Genomic DNA, 23,549 nt, shown 5'->3' with positions numbered 1-23,549 from the left:
CATATATCTGTTTCGTACAGAAATTTAGGGTTTAAACAGGGTGTTATTCGGAAGTGATAAGTTCAGAGCATGAAAGGGAGGGCGGGATGTTAAGTCTCACGCTGAGATGAAAGCACATGACAGACATTTATCGAGTCATATTCAGCCATCATGATACAGACAATGATCAGAGAGCCATGGAGATTACATAGCTACACTACGACCTCTCACCTGTAAACATGAACAATGTACAGTGTGTTTCGAGGTGGAGTTGTATTTCGTTGATCTAATGTTCTATACTGACCAATGACAGAAATACCACAGGACACAATAGGAGGAGCATAAACATTATAAAGTGTGTGTGGATTTTTTTTCCAACCTCAAACTCTGGAGCATACCAGAAGTTCATTTTTATTGTTTATAACTGACAGAAACGCTTAGCTAAAAAAAAGTAACATGGGTGAAACTGCAGAGTGCACCTGGTCTTCATCTGTGTTGTGTTTCATAGGCTCCGTCACTGTGTTGTATTACCTGCTGAGGTGGTCTTGGCAATGTTGGCATGGACTCAAAGTGTACGTGATCTCTGAAATCTGGCAAACGAACCTGAGGACCTATGAACAGTGGGCTGGTAAGATGGAAACCCCTTAAGTGATGGAAACCTGCACAGTAGCTGCAATTGTCATTACGGTGCAATTCATTTTTAAGGATACATGCATTAGGAGCAGGAATAAACAGTCACAACTATTAGTGAATGTTCATAATCATCTACAAGTTCTTTCACTGATAACTTTAAAGTCCAACAATTTCATGCACAACCTCTGTACTGTAGCATTTATAAAGTTTTTGGAAACTAAATTTGTAAACTCTGTTCCTAAATTCTTAGCAAATTATTCCTTGTTTAAATCAGTTCAGCAAACTCAAATAGTACAATGTAAATTTTGTATGCTGTCTGTACTTCTCTACTTTTGTCTACTGTCTGTAGACAAAGCAAGATCTAACTACTTGAGTCCAGGAAATAGCATGAATTATAATTTGAGATAAGACACATCAGGTTTTGTCACATATCTGTGTTAACTGAACTTGGATGATGGTGACTGATATCTTGCCACTGTTGATAAAAACAACTGTGACCAGCATGAATTATTTTCTGGTCTAGGTCAGTTTATAGGCCCTTTCTTCACCTACAGTCCTTGTACTTTTCCCTTAGTAACTTCCTAGATGATAACTCTTACGAGGAACGGAACTCCCGAGGAGACTTTTCCCCTGTTGCATTCGCATTCACAAAGTAACCACTGTAGTGACATGATCTAGTATCGACCATTTTTATTCTGATGTTATTTGCATGCGGGTTTCAATAGCAACAACAAAATCAACAACACCGACAGAGGACTCCGGGATCGTAGCTACAGCTGTTTTATGCCAACTTTGGCTGCATCAGCTGCCTTATCAGTTAATGAAACAGTGTTTCTGGATGAATGGAACTCTCCAAACAGTTTAAAAATCACCATATTTCATCCTACCTATTGATGTGACGTTCGACACCGAAGCTTCGATGCTTGTGTCTTAAAAACGACACATTCCACAATGAGGCACTGTATCGGAGCTTGATTCATTTTTGACAAAACCATGTGATCTGTGATACCGAAGCTTCATTTGGCTGTAAACCACGTTACTGCTTCGGTATCTGTGCCATGCAAGGACGGATTAAGAACTGAGAGGCCCATGGGTCGGTACACCATGAAGGCCCCCCATGACATCTGTGACTTTGTTCAACTTTATGCGCTACAAGACGCTTGCCAGATTTGGTTGGGATTTTTCAAATTGACGGAAGAAAAGTTTGGAGCAATGTCTTTCAGGGCCAATTATATGTACTTTTTAAATTATTAACCGTTCCAAAATCATGTGTTATTAATAGGGATGTTCAAGGTATTCAAATAGCCTACCAAAATCACTATTCTGTTATTTTGCACGTTTAGATGTCTTCAACCCGATCTGAGTCCGCCGGTACCATTCAGTCCTACAGGTTTAGGGCCAGGTTCGGGGGTTAAGGGCTGTTCACACATGTGTCGAGGCCATGTAAACACGCACTGGACAGACGTCTTTGATCGTTGCGCCATACCGCGTGGGACCGTCCTATTTTTTTAGACACTGTTAAGTTTAAAATAACTTTAATATTTATAAACGCATCTCAAGACACATGTGTTCTGTTTTACAATTCGTTGTGCAGTACCATTGCATTTTTAGACACTGTTAACTTATTTCAATATTTATTAACACATCTCGAGACAGCTGTGTTCTGTTTCATCATTTGTTGCGCTGCATCAAGCTTTTTCAGCGATGGTGTCACAAATCGACATCCTGATGAAGTTCAGGTTGCAACGAGGACTTAATGTGAATGTTACATGTCAGTCCAGATGTTCACCTGGCAAAGTTTCAGCGCTTGATAAACGGTGAGCCAATGTTTCCAACCCCCATCCCCCCTCCTTGCTCTGGTGTGCAGACAATAATTACATAGCTTACAAGTTAAATGCTGAATCATTTAAAAAACCAAAGCATCCCGAAGAGGTTTATAAACTGTAGCGTGCGTTGCCTCATGGAACGTGAACCTGCCCGGGCAGAATTACACATTTTCAATTTATTAAGAATAGGCCTACTATGTTGCAGGCAGAGAGAGAGAGATTATTTTTGTTCGACTTTAATGTGATTTTATCATTTGAAGATCTATGTATTGTGCTATTTGATCATAGCTCACTGTGCACTTTATTCCCTGCTAATTTGAGATTGTGTTTGACGCATCAATGGCAATAAACGTTTCTTATTCCTGTGTACCAACTCCCGAAAAATAACACAATAACCGTTCGTGAACTTACGGTTAACCAAATATTACAAAAGGTTACCATGCACATATTTAGGATATTAAGGCATCATTTGCTTTATCATTAAACATTAAAAGCACGCAGGACTTATACGTTTTAAAGTCCTCCATAATGTTGCACGAGTTCTGTCGCTTATATGAATTTATACCATCAGCTTTGTACACACGTTTTGTAAATCAAAGGCTGTTCTCTGTAGTCCTTCAAATAAACTTGCACTTGCGAGACGCAGATTTCCCGAGCGCACTCGAGTGTCTGTGCTCGCGCTGCTGTCGTCCAGCACGCATTCGGCCGAACAAATGGTAGCCTATTTCACATAAGACTGACAATTACGTGGATTTATAATAAATATCTCAAAATAAATAAATAATTGATTTAGACCTCGGGGCCCTCTGGGTGTAGAGGCCCCTGAGCAACGGCCCAATTGGCCTGGTCGTTGATCCGTCCCTGGTGCCATGTATGACAGAAAAAGCTTTACAAATTCTGGATTCCAGGATTGGTTTTAGTTTGACAAAACTCACCAAATCCAATCAGGATTCATTGGGGTTAAGTGGTTTCAAGACGATCAATTTAGAGTTTGATCCATGGAGCTATAAGGTTTGATCCCGATGCTTTGATTAGTTCACGAGGCCTTCACGTGAATGAAACGAACAGCCAATCGCGTGCGAGACAGCGCGAGTCACATCTCGCGAGGGAGTCAGCGAGATTTACTTCTCCGCTGAAGATGTTTATTAAAATTATGATAAATTATAAGAATTTAAATCAGAGTTATAACACAGCACAAGAAGACGTTACAAAAATATGATCAATCAAAACATATTTACACAACACGAACAGTCACAATGAAATCATGAATAATTATAATACATTCACACAGCACAGAGGATCACTAGTAAATGATAAAGGATTTAAAGGCATTTACACAGAAACATTGCTGCTGCTGCTGCTGCTAGAGCACGATCTGAATGTGAAATCTGAATGTGTTGAAAATATTAAAATAGACAATATATCGATGTGAAAGTAACTTTATATAGGTCCACAACAAGAATATTCAGGCTTGTAATTTTAAAAGTTTAATATCTTGGTTTGAAATTTAAAAAATTGAAATTAAAATCTTTAGTAGCCTATTAATTTAAATTACTAGCTTAAAATCATTTAATACTATTAGTTATTAATACACTATCGAATAATAAAAATGTGAACAATTGGAAAATGAGTAGATGGTATGCATTAATAAATACTTATTCTTTCTTTCTAGCAACATGAGACACAATAATGACATATTTGGTGTGCTACCACACACATGTTCATGGCCTCTCTGCCAGCAAATCCTAATAGGAAGGGGTTTGGGTGGCATTCACACTTTTCTGATATATTTATAGTAATTTGTGGAGTGACCAAGTTTTTATATTTTAAAGTCATTCGATTATTATTGATATTGTATATATGTTACTTGAAATTATATAATTATTTTAGGTTTATTTATTCATACATATTTTATGGCCAGTGTGGGGAAATGATTTGGAAAAATTCAAGTGTATTTAAACAAATGCAAGACTGCCAAAAATATATTTCTTGCAAAAAATAATTATCATAATAGCTTATTTTGTAAATTTTTAAAATTGTCTCGTTGAAGTTCACTTTAAATTGGAGTGAGAGATACTGGGGGGAGTGACTGTCACTTTGCTCACAGCTGATTTGTCCAGAATCTGGACGAGATCTCTGTTCGGGAACATAACCTGCCCCGGATTAGTTTATGTTACTATGGCCAGGAACCCCGATGAAAGCCTATCCACGCGAATTCAGTTCGCTTAAACTAAGTTTAAATTTATCTAGCTAGCTGCTTAATCCTGCTTTGTGACACAGCCATAGGTTAAAAAGAAGCACAAATCCCAGTACTAGTTTGAACCTAATACAGTCAAGCACAATCCCGATCTACCAATCTACACGTTCAGTTATTTATTTTCATTCATGTATTAATTATTCATTTAATCTCATATGCTGTTTTTACGTTTTAACATAGAATAGTAACTTTATGACTTATAAATGAAGCCCTTACTTGAGCCTTGAATTACTGCGTTATTTAAAAACATTTAAGTGAACAAAACAGTAAAACGACTTGCTGTATTCACCTTATTCAGCCCCGCCCCTTTTCCGCGCTCCGCTCTTCCGATTTGTGTCATCTAACTTCCTGTTTGTATTGAAGCTACTAAGAAGAGTCGATTAAAATGGATTATGTGTGGGAGCACAGAAAGTATTTTTCAGCAAAAGTTGATGGTGTGAGTCTACAGCACCCCACGTGAAAAGACCACCTCTTGGTTCCATCCGGACCGCGAGATAATGACAACAATTGTCCTATCTTAACGTTTCTACAGTTTTAGTGGGAGTGCGTCAAAAACAACGGAGCTATACACCACAAGCACTCAGCGCTATATCATATTTTTCTCAAGCGCCGAACATGCTTCATTCCTGCTCCGTGCATGTTGCCTCTCTCCCTCGCGATGTACACGAGGCGTCGCATAAAAATTGATTGGGCAACGTAGAGTTCCAGGTGCGGTTATTTTAACAACAGCAGCAGAGACACGATGAGCTGCAATGCAGATGGAGACTGGCATCTTTCGCTAAAACACACGGCAGAAAATGACAATAAAGCAAAGTGAAACTGTCCTCATCTATCTGATAAATGTCTCGGACGGTATAGGTGACAAGACAAGCTCGCGTGTCACATTTTTAGACTAAGGTCTTTACCCGTCTAAATTTATCTTTATGTTTGTTTCATGACAAACCGTTTTTTTTTTTTTTTTTTTTTTTTTTTAATCATCAGATATAATCATATCTGATTATTAAATAAATAAATTCAAAACCATGCTGACTTTTAACACCGTGCTAGTTATTATTTTCCGGACCTTTGCTTGGAAGAAAATGTAGAATACCCCTGCTCTAAATGTTTGTCTTTTCTCACACCCAAGGAGGTAAATTGGACCTGGCAGATCACATTCAGACAGCTATGACACACTGCACTTTTTCATAATACAAGAGTTTAATTATTATACGTGTAATTCTGTTTAATTTTTAGGTTTCAACTTGTTAATAATTTGTGTTAAAATGTGTAGTTGATATGAAATTTCAAACAGTGACAGCTCGTTACACATGCAAGTTCAACATTAAAGAAAATTACAATTGTACTTTTTAAAATGTATTTGTCACCCTACATTTTTAGAGCCTTAAATGTAATTAAAAGTGTTGTAAACGGAATATAAAATAAAACATGCACCTTCACATGTGTATGTTTATAAATATAGTTGCACCCCCTTCCCCCGTCCCGTTCAAATTGTTTTCATGTTAACCGGTGTCCTCCTTCCGTTTTACACGTGAACGAACGGCCGCAGATTCGTCGATTCCGAAAATCATGCTTCTGACTCAATATTTAGATCTCCATTAAATGTAAAATAATTACATGATGCTGGCATCCTTGTACAGATTAAAATAAGTGGTATTATTAGATGAAACGGCAGAAGTACGCAAGATTATAAATAAATAAATAACCGAGGTAGGAGATTCGAACTCGGCCATCAATAATATGATCAGCAAGACACTTCAGTACACTTTTCAAGATACAAGGTATCTTGTGTATTTATGAATGAAGTACTCTTGTTTTAAATCTCATCGCTCTGCTTCCAGTTGTTATGACATCCCCTGAACACCTTAAAATACTAATGACAGCTTTTGAGAACTCTATATCCTGTAAATCCACTTCGCTAGCTCATTACACTTCGACATCAGCACCATAGATATCTGTGTAGCGACCGCTAGAAAGGAAGTTCTGAGGCAATGGCTGTCTCGTTTGGAAGGCTGCGTCATCCGGAGGTCGCATTTCTCGGCCTCATTTCTCGGCCGCATACGTCATCAAGGATGTCTCGTTTCAGAAAAGCGAGTAGGACACTTCAAATGCGACTTTTCTGATTTTAGGTGGTGAGTTTAACATAGTAATGAATAATATGCTTGATAAGCATCCACCAAGAAAAGCAGTTTCCTCTAACTCAAATCTAATAGCATTTATGGATAAATTTGACCTAGTTGACATTTGGAGAGAAATGTATCCAGAAATGATATAGTACACTTGGTGTAATAAAGACCGCTCGAGGCAATACAGAATTGATTATTTGTTGATTTCTAAAACACTAAGAAGCAACAATATCTCTATTAATATTAGCAACAGTCTGCTGACTGACCATTAAGCCATTTATATTTTAATTAATCTATCCCAAAATAGAACAATCAATACTTCTAGAGCGTTACTTTGGAAATTAAATAGTTCCCTCCTCAAATATGAAAAGGTGAAGCAACAGATTAAAGAGCTTATCCAATCTTACTGGGAAAGAGCTGAATCACAAAAAAGCGTATGGCCGTAATTGGGAGCTCTTAAAATATGAACTAGGAAAATTCTTAAGAAAATTTGGAAGTAATTTAGCAAAACAAAAAAGATTAATAGAAGATCAAGTTCTTTCACAACTATCCACTTTGTCATTTAAGGAGCCATTGTCAGATAATGAAAAGCTTGAGTACTCCAAACTGCAAAATAAATTAGACGACCTATATAGATCCAAAGCTAAGGGAGCTTACGTTAGATCCAGGAAAAAGTGGCTGGAAGAAGGAGAGCAAAAAAAATTTTTCAGGATGGAAAGATCCAATGCTTTGAATGTCTCTATTGATTGTCTCCGTGCAAATGATAGAGTTCTTGATAATCCCAGAGAAATAGCTTCTTTTTGCTCCAATTTTTATAATGACTTGTGAGAGTTCAGCCAACTCTTTTTTTTTTTAAATCTAGTATTCAAAATAAAATGATTTCAATAGAAGATAAAGAAGCTTGTGATAACGATATATCCCAATCAGAAATTCATCAGGCTATTAAAAGTTTAAAAAATAATAAAAGTCCCAGCTGTGATGGTTTAACCTCTGAGTTATACAAGATGTTTGCCTATAACTTATCCCCTTTCTTACTAAAAGTGTTCGAGGAAAGTGTTGAATAGGAAGCACTTCCACCAAGTTTAACGCAAGGAGTCATTACCTTGATACCCAAACCCAATAAAGATAAAGAATGTCTAGAAAACTGGAGACCAATCACTCTCTTAAATAACGATTATAAAATGTTAGCTTTAGTTTTATCAAAAAGAATTAAAGATGTCCTTAACTCTATCATTGATGAATCACAATCAGGCTTTATGAAAAAACGTCACATTACTAATAACATTAGATTAGTCTTAGATCTATTAGATTACGAGGACCTCACCCCTGATGACAGTTACTTGCTTTTTTTAGACTTCTACAAAGCCTTTGATTCACTCGAACATAATTTTATATTTCAAACTCTTGTCAAACTTGGATTTGGAGATTCTTTTTGTAGAGCCATCAGGACATTATACAGAAATAATAATAGTGTTATTAAATTAAAATTCAGAACCTCACCGAGATTCGTTTTGTCACGTGGAGTAAGACAAGGCTGTCCTATATCTCCATATTTATTCTTGATCGCCTCTCAGTTTTTAGCTCTGTATATTTCCAGTAGTAATTTACAAGGTATCACAATTGACAATAAACAAAATATTATTATTAGCCAGCTGGCTGACGACACCACTTTGTTTTTGAATGATGCCTCTCAAATCCCTTTAGCTTTAAGTTTGATTGATTCCTTTTCCAGAGCTTCGGGTCTCTATTTAAATATCAACAAATGTGAATTAATGGCTATTAAAAACTGTGACGTTCCCTCTATATGCAACATCACTGTGAAAGATCAAATTACATACTTAGGAATTATAATCAATAAAGACCAAAAAACAAGATGTAAACTGAATTTTGATCCTCTAATAATAAAAACCCAAAAGAAACTGAATTCTTGGCTGCAAAGAGACTTATCAATAAGAGGAAGAATCTTACTCTCTAAAGCTGAAGGACTGTCTCACTTATGCAGCTCTCTCCTTTGGAGGTTGATAAAGGAACTTTTAAAAAAATTGATAGCATGTTAAATAATTTTGTTTGGAAAAATAAAACCCACTTTATTAAAAAATCAGTACTAATGAATCCAATAAAACAGGGGGGGTCTGGATTACTTGGATTTTACTACCTTAAACAACACTTTTAAAATGAACTGTTTTAGGAATTTCCATAATAATCCCTCTTCACTTTGGAATATTATCCCAAATTATATTTTTTCTAAAGTTGGTGGGCTGGATTTTCTCATATTTTGTAGTTATAATGTTGCAGATGCTATTGGCTTGGTCTCTAATAAATAAACACAACTTTTCCCCACATAGATATTACTTATGGAACAATAAAGATATTCTCTACAAAAATAAATCACTTTTCTTTTACAGCTGGTTCGAAAACAATCTTATCTTAGTTGGAAAGCTTTTTAACCCACAGGGCAGACTTTATAACTATTTAGATTTTTTACAGAAATATAAAATTCCCATAACAGCTAATGAATATGCTGTTGTTTTCAATGCCATTCCCTCTGGAATGTCTCTATTGATGCATGGTTCTACATTTCCATGGCCATGTACCTTTTCTTTAAACTTAACTGACACTATGATTGGAAGAATATGCTTTTGCAACAAAAAAATAACTGTAAAATCAGAGCTCTCTTCCAGAGAGAGATAGTAACAATTCCTTACATAATACCATATTGGAATAATATTGTAGAGAGTATTCCTTGGGAAAACGTATGGTCCTTGCCCCATAAGTATCTGCTTACCAATAAAGTAAAGGAAATAACATTTAAATTGATTCATAAAGTTTACCCAACTAAAGCCTTTCTTAGGAGAATTAAGTCCGATTTTGATATAAATTGTTCTTTCTGTCACTCTTCTGGAGAAACTTTTATTCACTTGTTTTGGCTATGTACCCACACACAGAAATTTTGGTCAGATATTTTTACTGTTTATCCAGCTTAATTTTGTAAGTGACTTTTCTTTCCATTTTAAAGATGTTTTCTTTGGATTGTTTGAATACTCAAAAGAGAATACAGGAAAATATTACATAGTTAATTTATGCTTCCTACTAGCTAAATTTCACACACATAAACAAAAATGTACTAGCTCTAAACCTCTCTTTTCTTTATTCAAAGTTGATCTAGACATGTATATGGAAACTATCCAAAGCTCTGTTAATCCTAAAGCAACGAAAACTGTATTTTTATATTCATCTTTTGTGCCCTCATAAGGTGTAAATTTAAGTTGCCTTTTTGTTACCCTGTCAACATATATGTATCTGTCTTAAAAATAATAATAATAATAATAATTTCACTTTGTCTTTTGGGCGTTTCTCCGTTCAGTTCTTAGTGCGAATACAAAAACAAGTGAAATAAAAGTTACACAGTAATGTTTTTTACACACACACACACACACACAAACACTTCGAATGTGATCTTTCACGGGAATTCAGAGGATGCATGAGGTGTATCCTTCGTCGGCACTCACAACCCACAATTCTTTGCTTCAACGGAAATGTCTAAAAAAATAATAATGCCAATTTGCCCGTAAATATGATGTTCAAATGCAAGTAATGTTAATTCCCAAGTTGAAGTACCTCAGTAGATGGTACAGAGTATATCATATGTATAATGATATTAATATATAATTAAAATAAAGTATTAGACTAAATGTAAAATCTATTTTCTTTTCTCTTTACATCATTATAACTCTCCTAAAATGTGCCTCATGCATTCCCTTCCAGAGGGACTTTGTTCCTTCTCACTCGAAGCGCTCGCGGTTGTTAAAGAGTGGCGTGCTGTCATAGCAACCATGTTACGTTCCGTTTCCGTTTGTCCTAGGAAGACCGTCTCGTTTAAAGAGGCTTGTTTAAAGGAGGACACTCGGTATACTGCAGCCTTCAAAGGACGCGACCTATCTAGCATGCAGCCTTCCAAACGAGATACAGCCAACATTTTCTAGTTTCTCTGGCGCATAAGATGAATAGTTTATTTTTTTATTGCTTCAAAACAAAAAAACATCGTCAGTCACAGAGGTAATAGGTGCGCTTACATTTTTTACCACCAGAAAGCAGTTTATTGAACTGTGTCAGAGTTTATTTAGCAGAGATGGGCCACTTCTATTTACAGTTTTTCTCAATCGATTTTACGCATTTCTCTAAACTCAGGTCACTGCTCCCAATACAGCTAACACAGCCATCTGAACACTTTGCTATTGTCTTAAACAGATTGTACATTTTTCTTGATTTTCCTCATTTTCTTGAAACACTACATAAAAATTTCTCTGATCTAAAATTCATGCTTTCAAAACAGTTAACACAAACAACTATATTAAAGTCATACTCTCAAATGCACGTTAGGTTGTCAAACCCCTTTATATTGATATCTGCTGTGTTAGTAATGCACACAGCAAAGAAAATGCAATTTACTAAATTTTTCACACAACTGTCATGACTTTGTTATCTATAAAAGGGTCAAATATGAGAATTCAGAGCAAACAAACAATGAAGAAGAAGTGGAAGAACAACACAAAGAAGAGGTGCAAAATGAGAAGAGGTAGAGTGGGTAAAGGAAGAGAAAATAGGAGGAAGAAGAGATGAGAAAAGGGGGAGGTATTCTCAACTCTTTCAGGGGTGAGCACTGCATTGAAAGAGTTGAGGAAAGATCAAATGGAGATGGTGTAATGATGGTGAGCAGAGAGAAAGAGGACAGCAGGGTGGAAGAGTAAAGAAGACACAGAAGAAGCTCAAATGATCTGATAGTTCCTCTAATTTATCATATTACTGTATGAATCATGGTCTCTCTGAGACACACAAAACTACAGTGACTTCAATCTCAAGAAACAAGAAGAGGGAGAAATGCCATTCCTCTGCATGCCAGTCAATCAGTGTCCACAATTACTGTACCATCTGTGCTTATAGTGCAGCCTTAGGTCCATACAAATTAGCAAGACTGCTATGTTTTTGTTTGTTTGTTTGTTTGTTTTTACAGTAAACTTCATCATCCAGAGGAAGAGCAGGAACAACAAGAAATTTAGACGCATTTTATGAAAACAGATGGGAAAAGGTCTTTATTGTGGATTTTTATGATAAATGTGTTATTTCAATCATAGAGTTGTGTGTCTATAGCTGAAAATGTTATGAATTCAATAGAGAACACATCTATAGTTTTGATGTTAGTATTTAGTTTTAATAAATGCATTATCAGGAAAGAATATGTTGCTTCATTATGCAGTGAAATTGAATTGTTTGCAAAACTGAGTGTCAGTTTCGTGCGCTGTGTGAATTGTTTTGAGAGCACTGATTATAGTTTGGAGAAATTTATCAAATCGACTGAGAAAAACTGTAAATGAATGGGAGAAATTGGAACGCTCAACCAAGAAGCTCTCGCGCCCAATGGTCAACGGATGTAGAAAGGATGTCCCACCTTACAGTTAAAAGAGCCAATCACCTTTTAGATATAGACATCACCTGTCAATCAACTCTAGAACGCGCATGTAATATGAGGTAAAGAATCACAATTTATGATACAAGTAGTGCCAGATTTTATTGCTGATTTGAAATGTGTTATTTAATCGAAATCTTGACCAACCGTTTTTGTGATTTTGGTATTTCTCCATTCAAATAGTTAGGAGCTGCACAGGCATCACCGGAAATAGCCTCCCGAGAGTGTTCTAAAGATGGACGACAGACTGTTTTCAATACATTTGTATTTAAAGCCCCATGAGGTGCTCTGTGCTGCAGCCAGAGTGAGAGGAGAGATGAGGCAGCAAAAGCGCGCTTTAACCGGGCAGCACACGCTGAACTCAGCGGACAACATGTTTAAAATGCACTATAAACCTATTTATCAACACAATCTTTTACAATAAAGGCTTTTATAACTAAACATAAATTACTGTATCGAAATACTTACTGACTTAAAAAAAGACGTCTTGACACCACACAGAAACAGGCCATGTGATACTGTACTGTAAACCACTGGTTGTGGAAAAATATGAGTAGAGGAAAGGTCTTATAATAGATATATCTTATAAATATCGAATAGCCTACATGGGGGGCCTTCAAATATTTTCTCCCACAATGGGGGGCCTTAGAGTCAAAAACATTGAGAACCACTGATGTAAACTAGATTTAATGACAGTTTAGTGTACAATAAAGTTCAGTTACCTACTCTCGATAAATATTTGATTATTTATATCCAGTAAAAAGTCGATGTAGTAATCCAGAAATCACTTAATTTTCTGTACAGTCACACAGGACAGATGCGATGAAAACTCAAATAGTGTCTCCCCATGAAGTCACACACACACATATGTGAAACAGGTGATTCTCTTTGGATACTTTGTTAGTTATATTTTATTTCTGTTAAGGGAATTGTGAAATTAGTGCAATCCTCTCAGTAGTAGGCTAGCAGCTAGTTTGTTTACTAACGGTGACTGTAGAGCTCCTCTCCATTCTCAATGCAGGTTTTTGACCAGTCACAGCCTGCAGCACCTCCCACAGCCCCACAGTTCCTATATGCCCCAAATGTATCTACCCCAGAGTAGGAGCTAAAACTGTCCCCTAAAACAGCTTCGAGGAACTATATAGTTCCTTAGGTGCGAAAGTGACGAAAAGCACTAGTCCTGGGGAAAAGTACCTAAAACAGGCTTTAATACTGCCAGTGGGAAAGGCCCTTATACTGCTTAGTTCTGGTTTTAATTTAATTTTCTGGTCCAGCTGGTGGATGAGCAAAACCTTGCTTTTAACCAGCAGAACCTTGCTGTCGATGGTGGACAAGATGGACAGATATTTGCGGTTCAGCAGCCTGGTGGGTTGACACACAAACATCTAGTGTCCAAAACAAAACATGTACTGGTGTCCTGCATTGCTTTTATTTATTTATTTATTCTGCAGGGGTGTTGAGGTCTGTTAAATACAGCACTGCCCTTTTGCTCAGGGCATCAACATGGTCAAAAGCACATTAATAAGCATTGCCTTGTCAAACTGATTTCTTCATGTTTTCTTAAAATATGTAAATATCAGACCTAATTAAATGGCACAAAACCTCAGAAACTATTGAAAGATAAATATAATAGTGAAGGATTTTGACTGTGATGTTTGTATGTGTAATGGGTCTAAAGATGGGTGAGAATAGGCCAAGAAGATTGAGACTGAAATGGACAGATTTAGCTAAACAGTAGTCTGTCTTTCACAGTTGTGACTGGAGCGACATCAGGGATTGGTCGAGCATATGTTGAAGAGGTTAGTGAATTCTTTGTCTTAAATTCTCTTATTTGGAAAGATTGATTATGTGGGAGTGTAATAGCATCTCTTTTGATACTAAATCCCTCACAACAGGACCCTTATTCACAAAGATTTTTATCTTACCACTAGAAGTTCTCCAATGAGTTTCTAGCGTTTCTGATTCTGATTTCACTATTTTTTGAAGTAGCCTTTATAAATAAAATGAAAATAGATTTATCCCACATTGACTACATTAACTTCATGATACTTTACCCCAAATTGTAGGCTAGGTTCCATTAATCTCTCGCTCAAAACATTTGTCTCCGGTGTAATTGGGTTGTTTCAGTTTGTGAGAGAGGTAGTTGCATCCCTAACTAAGTTTACAATAATGAAAACACCCTCATGATTTTTAAAAGGCCTATATCATTATAAAATTCTAATACATTGACTTGATTGTGAAATGCATTGATGACAGCAGCCATGCTTCGGATTGTTTGTCATTCACTCTTAGGGATTTAAGAGCCCTCAGGATGACTTCTAAATTGTCGTGGGTTTAGAAGCTACTTGTAGTGTTGAAATGCTCCATGAATTACTCTTAGAATGAATGCCACATTGATGTGGAAACATATTTGTTCCCATACTTTCCTTTTTGCTTTAATGGTAATGCCACCTTCACATTTCCCTTTAATTATTCTTTTCTTTGGTGTGGGTTTTGTATTATCTATAGCTGTTTTACGCTTGCAGTCTTTTTAAAAGCTTTAAATAAATAAATATAATAATATACACTTTCAGCTGTCTATCTATAATGAATCTGCCAACAAATAGCAGTGCCTTCCCTGTCTACCAATAACTTTGGGCGATTTGAGAGAACACGTTCATAGAACGTGACATCATCCATAGCAACAAGGTCAACTCTGCCTTACTCTTACCTTAAGATTTCCAAGTAAAACTTGCTCTAGAAGTTTTGTGAAAAGGTTTTAAATAGAAAATCTTAACTAGGAACTCTTTGGAGAGCTCCTAAAGGTAAGCTAAAAATCTACTGGCCCAGATCTCTAGTTTTTAATGAACCATATATCTTGAGATGTACTTATGGGATTTCTCTATGCTATTTGAAATATCTTAATGCTTTTGGGGTCCTAAAAGGGGCTTAACCTTTGCTTTAAGTCAAGAAGTGTCAAATTTTTTTTCTACATTTCTCATTGAAATGCAATCGTAGTCCAGGGTTTGACAATATTGGCAAATTGCCACCATCAATTAGTCTGGAAGTCATCACAAAGTGAGGATCCAGACACACCAGTAATTTCCATTTCCCAAAATGTGCATGGATGTGATTAAGAGTTTTTTCAGATTTAAATCCAGGCTGGCTTTTGGCCAACATGGTGTGTTGTTCTTATCCTTAGCAAAGGAAGAGGAAGATAAGTGTGTTTAATGAGAGGACATCCATCATCCATTATGTTGGAGTACCCCACACTTTTTACCACACTCCTGCAGATGTGTCATCTGACATAAAAAAGAGAGAGACAGATAGAGAATGAGGGAGAAAGTGTGCATCTAAAAAATATTTCCTGTAGCGCTCAGTGGTTTCTTCTTTAGTGAGCAGTTAGTACCATCATAGTCTGTGATTTCATGATTGACTCACACCTGAAGTTAATGATATAGTTCACACAAAAATGTAAATTCTTTCATCATTTACTGTACTCACCCTCACATTGTTCCTAACCCGTATCACTTTTCTTCTTCTGTGGAACACAAAGGATAATTTTATGGAAGAATTTTTTTACAGAAGAATGTTGGAATAACATGAATGCGAGTAAAGACACATCCACACTAATAAGTTTTCATTTGAAAATGCACCATGAATGCCTTTCATCCACACTGGAGACTTTTGAACGCCCTCCATAACTGAATTCTCTTGAAAACTGTGATGTCAGGAAACTGAAAACAAGAGGCTTCAGTTCAGAATTAAACATATTAGTGTAGATATGGCCGAAATGACTAAATATTTGTAATTTTTGCCTGAACTAACTCTGTAAGCTGAACTATAGATAAAAAAGGATGGCTAAAATCACAGTATTTACAATTTACTCCATGTACAGAAGTACTTGTTCAACTAGAAAGTGGCTTTAAACAGAGTTGTAATGTTTGTTTGTGTGTATTTCTATATCAGCTTGCCAAACGAGGCTTAGACATTGTTCTGATCAGTCCCTCAGAAGACAAGCTCCGCCATGTTGCAAAGGTAATAGGTGAGTTACAAAATGTGGAGGTGAATCAAACAATTTAGTCTCTCAAAGGAGTGAAAACCTAAATTTGTGTGCCTTAATTTAACCACATGTTCTGAAGTTTAAAATTGTATATTCTGTTTTAAATGACAGTGTAATGAACCTTATTTGCAAATATGATGCAAAAAGAACAGTCTGTTATAAATCTTGTGTTTGTCTAGTCAAACCAGTTTTCTCTGAGAAAAAAGTTTTTGTTTTAGACAGAACACAGATCTTTTTTGCTCTGTGCATAATTCAGGATGTTTATTCCACAGTCCCGGTACAAGCGGAAGATTTGTCTAATTCAGACAGACTTTACAGAGGGCCATCCCATATACTCATCTATTGCACAGCAGCTAGAGGGCCTGGACATCGAAATTTTGAGTAAGATATTTAGAATGATGTGTAAAATGCAATGAAGGGGGTATAAAAGAATGAATTGAATTCTGACAAGCCTTAATTAGTCAAGTAACAAATATATATTCCTGCAAAATTCTCATGCATAAACCATTTGTCAGGTAGACATTTTTCAAAAACCTGAATGCACTAAACCTTATAAAACCCCTATGGTCCCTTGGAGATTAATATTATTCTTTAAACCCTACTTGTTGTGATAATCACACGGCCACCTAGTTATATAGTGGATCTTACACTGCTATTTTATTGCCCTGCTTTTTTTTTTAGCTTGTGATATTTTCAACTCCCAAATGCCATCTCTTGGAATTGTGTTCTATCACAGAAATCACGTTCTGAGGTAAAATACAACATTTAATTTAAGATGTTAATGAGTCAGCACTTGACTCTGGCTGACGTAGAATGGCCTGGTAAAACAGACGCATTCAGAAGTCAAAGACTGGTGGTCGGCTTCATTGGTACTGTACAGCCACCCACAAGTGCAGCATTGGACAACATTGTCAAAAACATGTCCTGGCTTCCCCATTTACCTGGCAATCCCGATGCAAAACGCAATGACAACTCTGTTCGTTGTACTAAAAACATTATGAAAAATACCATACAAAACCAAAGATAACCTTACATTACACTTTCTTTTTATTATTTAAAAGGCTGCGATCTGATGAGTTCAGAAAGTTTTTTTTACACCACAAAAATATTTTTCATAATCACTATCTTTGTTTTGCTTCCAGAAAAAAATAAAAAATAAATACTTTTAAGGATCTATAAAATATCCTAAAAATATTTTTACAATAAAAGAATACAAAGATTAAAAAATATATTTTTACAACAGCGTGTATTTACATGCAACATGCAGGCTTCAGTGTTTATATTTTAAACACATTAAATGTGGCAGTATCACGTGTCTGGATGGCAATATGCAAATAGTATTTATATGCAGATGAGGTTATGCATGGTAAAAACAGGCGATGTACACTTCATATATGGTTATTTCGGGGAGGAGACGGGGTGGGGAATAAAGCATGTGCATGTATAAACAATATTCCGCTAACTGGAATTTTAAAAAGGGGATTTCTGCCGGTTCTGGTGCACATTTGTGCATATGCAAAATCTGATTTTAGTCAAGCTCCCAAATCCACATAAAGTGGTTAAATCCATGTGTTCAGACATGTGAGAAACAGATCAATATTTTAGTAATTTTTTTATCATAAAGTCTCCTCCCTAAAAATGCGTTTTTAAAGCGGGTATAATTTTGGTGATACTAGTACCATCAAATGGAATTACAAAAATAAAAGTTTTCAAGTAGCTTTTCCCCACCATCTGCTGTTGATCGAACAAACAGGAAGTGCCACCCACATACTCTGCCTTTGGTTGAATTAATGTTGCTCTTTTTGGCTGGGCGGGCCGCTCAATTTTTATAGTGCCACAGAGACACAGCGTTTACACTTTGCAAGAAAATAAAACTTTGAATAGTTTATAGTGGTCTCTGAATATTAATCTCCGGAGACCCGAGCTTGACTGCTGTGTGCATTTTCCATTGCCTTTTTTGATTTGTAACTAGTAAACATCCAAAAGAAAAAGAAAAATCTAGAGCAAATAATTTTCCTAAAAATGTATTTCCTCATATGGGGTTGTGAAATGTTAAATAATTCCAAGCTATAGAAAGTCAGATTAAAAAAATAAAAATAAATAGTTTATGTTTCCAGGATTGTTGGTTATTCATGTTTTTGAGACATTACAGACATTACAGCTGATTTTCTGTAAAGCTCCTTTGGAACAATGTGTACTGGGAAAAGCACAAATAAAACTACAAATAAAAATTATTTGACATTTATGTTACAATGTTTTGTTTGTTTGTTTGTTTTCTACTTTGGCATCAAAATCTCAATGTTCTCTCTTTGCACTGTCAAACAAACAAGTGATAGCCAGTGCTGAAACATTAATAATTTAAGCATAATTAATTCTGATACAAGTAATGGCCAGCATCGTCCAATCACTGCCAACCAGGTTAAAATAAAATGTAGCATTCCAAATTCTGAATCTAAGTACTGATTACCATTGTCCCATGTCTGCCAACCATGTTGAGTGGTGCAAACATCATCTGCAGCCTGAAACCAAACTTTTGGTCTGATGTTAGGAGTGAATGCACTTGGTTGCATAGGAAAGATATCCAACTTTTTTCCTGAACACAGAAGTGTTCCACGATTCGCCTGTTTTCAATTTCTGGTCTCATTGTTTTCACTCACATTAGCGTATATTCTTAGCGGGTAATGTGATGTTTAAAGGATTACATTTGTTTAAAAAAAAAAAAACAATCCTTTTTTTTTTTTTTTTTTTGACAATGCCTCACCTGAGTGTGTAGATGTCATGAAGCGATGGTCCGAGGTTTGTTGTGATATCATTAACTACTTTCTGTTATGACAGCCAGCAACTGCACAAGCTGAGCCTGAAATAATTTTTTACACCAGCTAACACTTAAAAGGTTGTTGTTCTCCTTCTGGATCACTAGTCTCAAGACCAGAAACAGAAAACAGGCAATTAGAATCATCATGGCGCCACCCAGTGATTGCTCAGGAAAACTGGACAGGATGCTCCCTTACTCCCCATTTAGTGAATGACTTAGCCTCCTGTGTGCTCTCTGTCTGCACTGTTCAGAGCAGTTTGAAATGCCCCTTATTTTCATCCTAATTCCATATAAAGCCTCTGAAAGCATTTTTCCTCAATGTGAAAAGGCACAGTATTTATAGGATTTCTAAAGAAATAAAAAAGCGTCCACGACAGTGGCCATTGTTTAACAGCGGGCCGCTTCATGATAAATCACACAGTCGAGGCATGAGGATGCGGGTCACACAAGGTTATGCTGGTATACCAAGACAGAAAATGTTATACATTTTAGCTTTTAAAAGCTAAAAAAAATAAAAATAAGTCCATCTACCACGTTTAGACAGAAAAACAACTAAAAAACAAACACAAACATGCATTGTGTGAATGCCCCCTTGTTCATCACTTCTTTTTTTTTTCTCCATAGTGAACAATGTAGGCATGAACTATATGAGAGTTCTGGCAAACTTCTTGGATGTTCCTGACCCAGACCAGGTCTGACCTTTTAAACACCACATCACCCCACACGTTCTACTCTTTTGTTATTGTATGTATGTGAGTTTGTATTATATCAAGTACTTTCTTTTCTCAACAGAGAATCACACAGGTGATAAACTGCAACATACTGTCCGTCACTCAGGTAAGACTGTATGCTATCCTGTTTAAACATGATCTGTTCTGTCTTGGATGTTTTGAGATGGCACATGCCTACCGTACATTACATACATAACATACCTCTGTAAATTTAAAAAATGCTAAGCTGATGTGCTATTTTGATGATAGAGTTTGGCAACAACAACAATGATGTTGATGATAATGTTGGTGTTTTGCAGATGAGCAGACTCCTTTTGCCAGGCATGGTTAAAAGGTAAACACGCAGCTGGTTCTGATAATATCTGTGAAATGAAGAAAATCGTGTTTATTTTACTGAGGGCTTATTTGTTTGTTTACTCCAAGGGGAAAAGTTCTCATTATAAACATAGCATCAGAGGCAGCCTCTCAACCCCAGCCAATGCTGACAGTGTATTCTGCCACTAAGGTGCAACTTTGTTACACACACGAAAACAAAATTTCAAATACTTACATTTAAATAAATGAATAGTGGAGGGTTTTGGAGCACCACCAGTGTCAGTAAATAAAGACAGAACTTTGTATTTACTCACCCTTATGTCGCTCCAAACCCAAAAGTCAAAATGCTTTCATCCAATGACTGCTCACAGTGACCAGGTGCTACTCCAGAAAAGTAGTCCATATGACTTATGCGCAATATTCCCAGTCTACTGAAGTCATACGATAGTGTGATGAAAATGGTACAGTGACATCAGTGCACTACTTTTGAATCTCGACTTTGCATTGTGAAAGGAACAGACCAGAGTTATTTGGACTACATTTATGGTGATGTTTCGTATTTTTGGAGCTTGACAGGTCACTTTAAACCATCATTGTATTGGAAAGAGTGGCGTAAATATTCCTTAAAATGTTTACCTTTGTGTTCCACAGAAAAAATAGCAGTTTAGGGGTTTGAAACAACATGAGGATGAGCAGATGACAGAACGCCCCCCAAAAATATCACACTCACAGATGTGAAACCAACCCAATGACTAAAGTGTGTCTGTCTTCTTTCTTACATTTAGATATTTGTGACATATTTCTCTTGCTGTCTCAATGCAAAATATAGATCACAAGGAATCACTGTTCAGGTAAGTTTGGTACAAGTAAACATCTTGTACATTGCTTGCAAAACCTTGACTTCCTCTTCCTTTTCTCAGTGTGTAGCACCGTTTATGGTCTCCACTAATATGACTCATAACATGCCTGTGAATCCTCTAATAAAAAAGTGCTGCATCATTCGCTAGAGATGCTCTGAACACTGTGGGTTACACAACATTCACAAGCGGATGTATAACTCATGCACTTCAGGTAAACTCCACACACTCACATTTTGTATGTATTTTTTAGTCATTCGTTATTGCTGGCTAAGGATTATCACAGCCATCTACATTGCGAGTAAATCACTCACATACAAGGCTGGCCCTAGCATTTTTGGGGCCCTATGCAGATTTTCAAAATGGAGCCCCCCACCTACTGGTACACCTAACCAAACACACCCAACATCAATAACCAAGCAAGCTTAAACTGTGCAAACAAACAAGTCAATTTATTTATATTTTTAAGTATAAAGCTTAAAAATGAAAACTATCAACTATTTTTAACTAGCACAAGTATAACATCTTCATTTAATTTTTTTTTTTTTTTTTTTTTTAAAGTTAACCAAACACAATCACATGCATAAATTAATAATTTACTAATGAAATTCCAAGACTGTGCAAAGGAAAAAGAAATAATTAAATTACCAAATTAAGGTAGATGCTATTTACACTTATTGAAAGTGGCATATGCTATTTGCACCCTAGTGTATATTGTGGCAGATACGATTTGCACAGCAGTGTATTATAATGTATACTAAAACAGTTTATAATATAACATATTAGGTTTATATAGTATTGTGACTGAACTTTAATACACTGCTGGCAGTGGGACGAAACGCACCTGATTTGTCGTGTGAGAGACAGAGAGAGAGAGACCGTTCTTCCTCGTGTCCGCATCATGACCCTTTCTCTCCACCGGCCCGTAAGATACCGAGCCACTAAAGGAAGCCGCCACGCATGTGCCCCATTTAAACCAAACCCTTCTCTGCACTACCCAACGTTTAGTGAGCCCCCCGATCACCACGAGGACATGATGTTTATTTGTAATATCACACTTATCTTAGACATTTTACTCACATTAAAATTTTTATTTAAAATAGAGAACTCTCAGATGGCGTATGGCCACTGTCTATCTTCACTTACATGGGATGAATATGGGGAGAAGAGTGAAAATGGCAAAAAGGTGGATATGAACCCTGGTCGCCCGTACTGATGGCGCCTGTCGTACTAATATCGCCACACTACTTTTTAAGGAATTTGACATACTTATATCTTAATGCTTTTTCTTTGATGATTATATAATATTTAGTTATGTAGTAAGTGTAATAAATGTGTAAATACATATTTAAAGCCACAATCATAAATTGTGAAATATTTTACCTAACTCTGTAAATATCAAATTTAACAAATAGGCTTGTGCTGCATCTATGCAAGTGTTTGATTAAAAAATATATATATATATTTTTGATATATATTTATAATATAATTATTAAATTGTTATACGTGAAATACTATTTTCATTATTAAGCTTGTGATTATTTTGTTAAAAATGTTTAAGAAATTTCAAACAGTGACAACAGCTATCATTATTAAAAATGCAATTTAATGACATCATATAAATTGATAGAATGTGAAACAAGCTGAAATGTGATTAAAATGTTCAAAAGCGAAATATGAAACAAATTTTACACTCTTGCATACTATATTGCATGAAGTTATATTCAGTATATGAATACTATATATAGGTGAAGATGCCCCCTTCTCATTTTTAGTTGCATGATACTTGCATGTAGTCAAATGTCTGACGAGTAAAAATAAAATAAAATGTATTAACCAATGGCAATTCTTTCTCCAGCGTGTCCATAGAGGGTTGTCTTATAAATAATTTTATAGAGATTGCACTCACAAAGATCAATTTCTAGCCAATGAAATGTTTTAGGACTGAACAAAACTAGAAAAAATAAATAAATAAATAAATAAATTTTATATATATATATATATATATATATATATATATATATATATATATATACACACACACACACACACACACACAATTTTGTACTTTGAGGGTTTAATAATTTCCATGACAGGAAATAATTTACAATTCCCAAATATTTCCAGGTTTTCAATGACTATGGGAACCCTGTATAGAAAGCCTAAACATTCACACAGAAAACAAACTTGTTTGTTGGTACACAAAAAAAAAGTTTGTTATAATTTACTAGTAGCCGGGTTAGACATGCCTATATAATTTTTGTTTTGTTTTTTATTCTGGAAATGTAATTAAATGGATAACTTACCATTTTCTTTTTTTTTTTCCAGCACATCGCTCTGTGCATCTTTTTTCCAGGCTGGCTGCGTCTCTCTTCCTTTTGTGTGCAACACATGGTAAAATTCGCTCGCAGGGTTGAACCTCAAATTAGGAAGAGGATGGCAGAGACAAACAACAAGCAGGACTGACACAAGCACACTGTGTGGACAGCAGTGATGAACACAGACAC

At 36.0% G+C, this 23,549-nt stretch overlaps 1 pseudogene; it reads left to right on the top strand.

The window, feature by feature from the left end:
- The first annotated feature begins 396 nt into the window (after window positions 1-396).
- Window positions 397-23,508, top strand: LOC127438351 (very-long-chain 3-oxoacyl-CoA reductase-like; annotated as a pseudogene).
- The last annotated feature ends 41 nt before the right edge of the window (window positions 23,509-23,549 follow it).

The sequence above is a fragment of the Myxocyprinus asiaticus genome, chromosome 4 (assembly GCF_019703515.2).
Source record: "Myxocyprinus asiaticus isolate MX2 ecotype Aquarium Trade chromosome 4, UBuf_Myxa_2, whole genome shotgun sequence".
Taxonomy (NCBI): Eukaryota; Metazoa; Chordata; class Actinopteri; order Cypriniformes; family Catostomidae; genus Myxocyprinus; species Myxocyprinus asiaticus.
The sequence above is the reverse complement of the archived record's forward strand: the minus strand, read 5'-3'. Positions and strand labels throughout refer to the sequence as shown.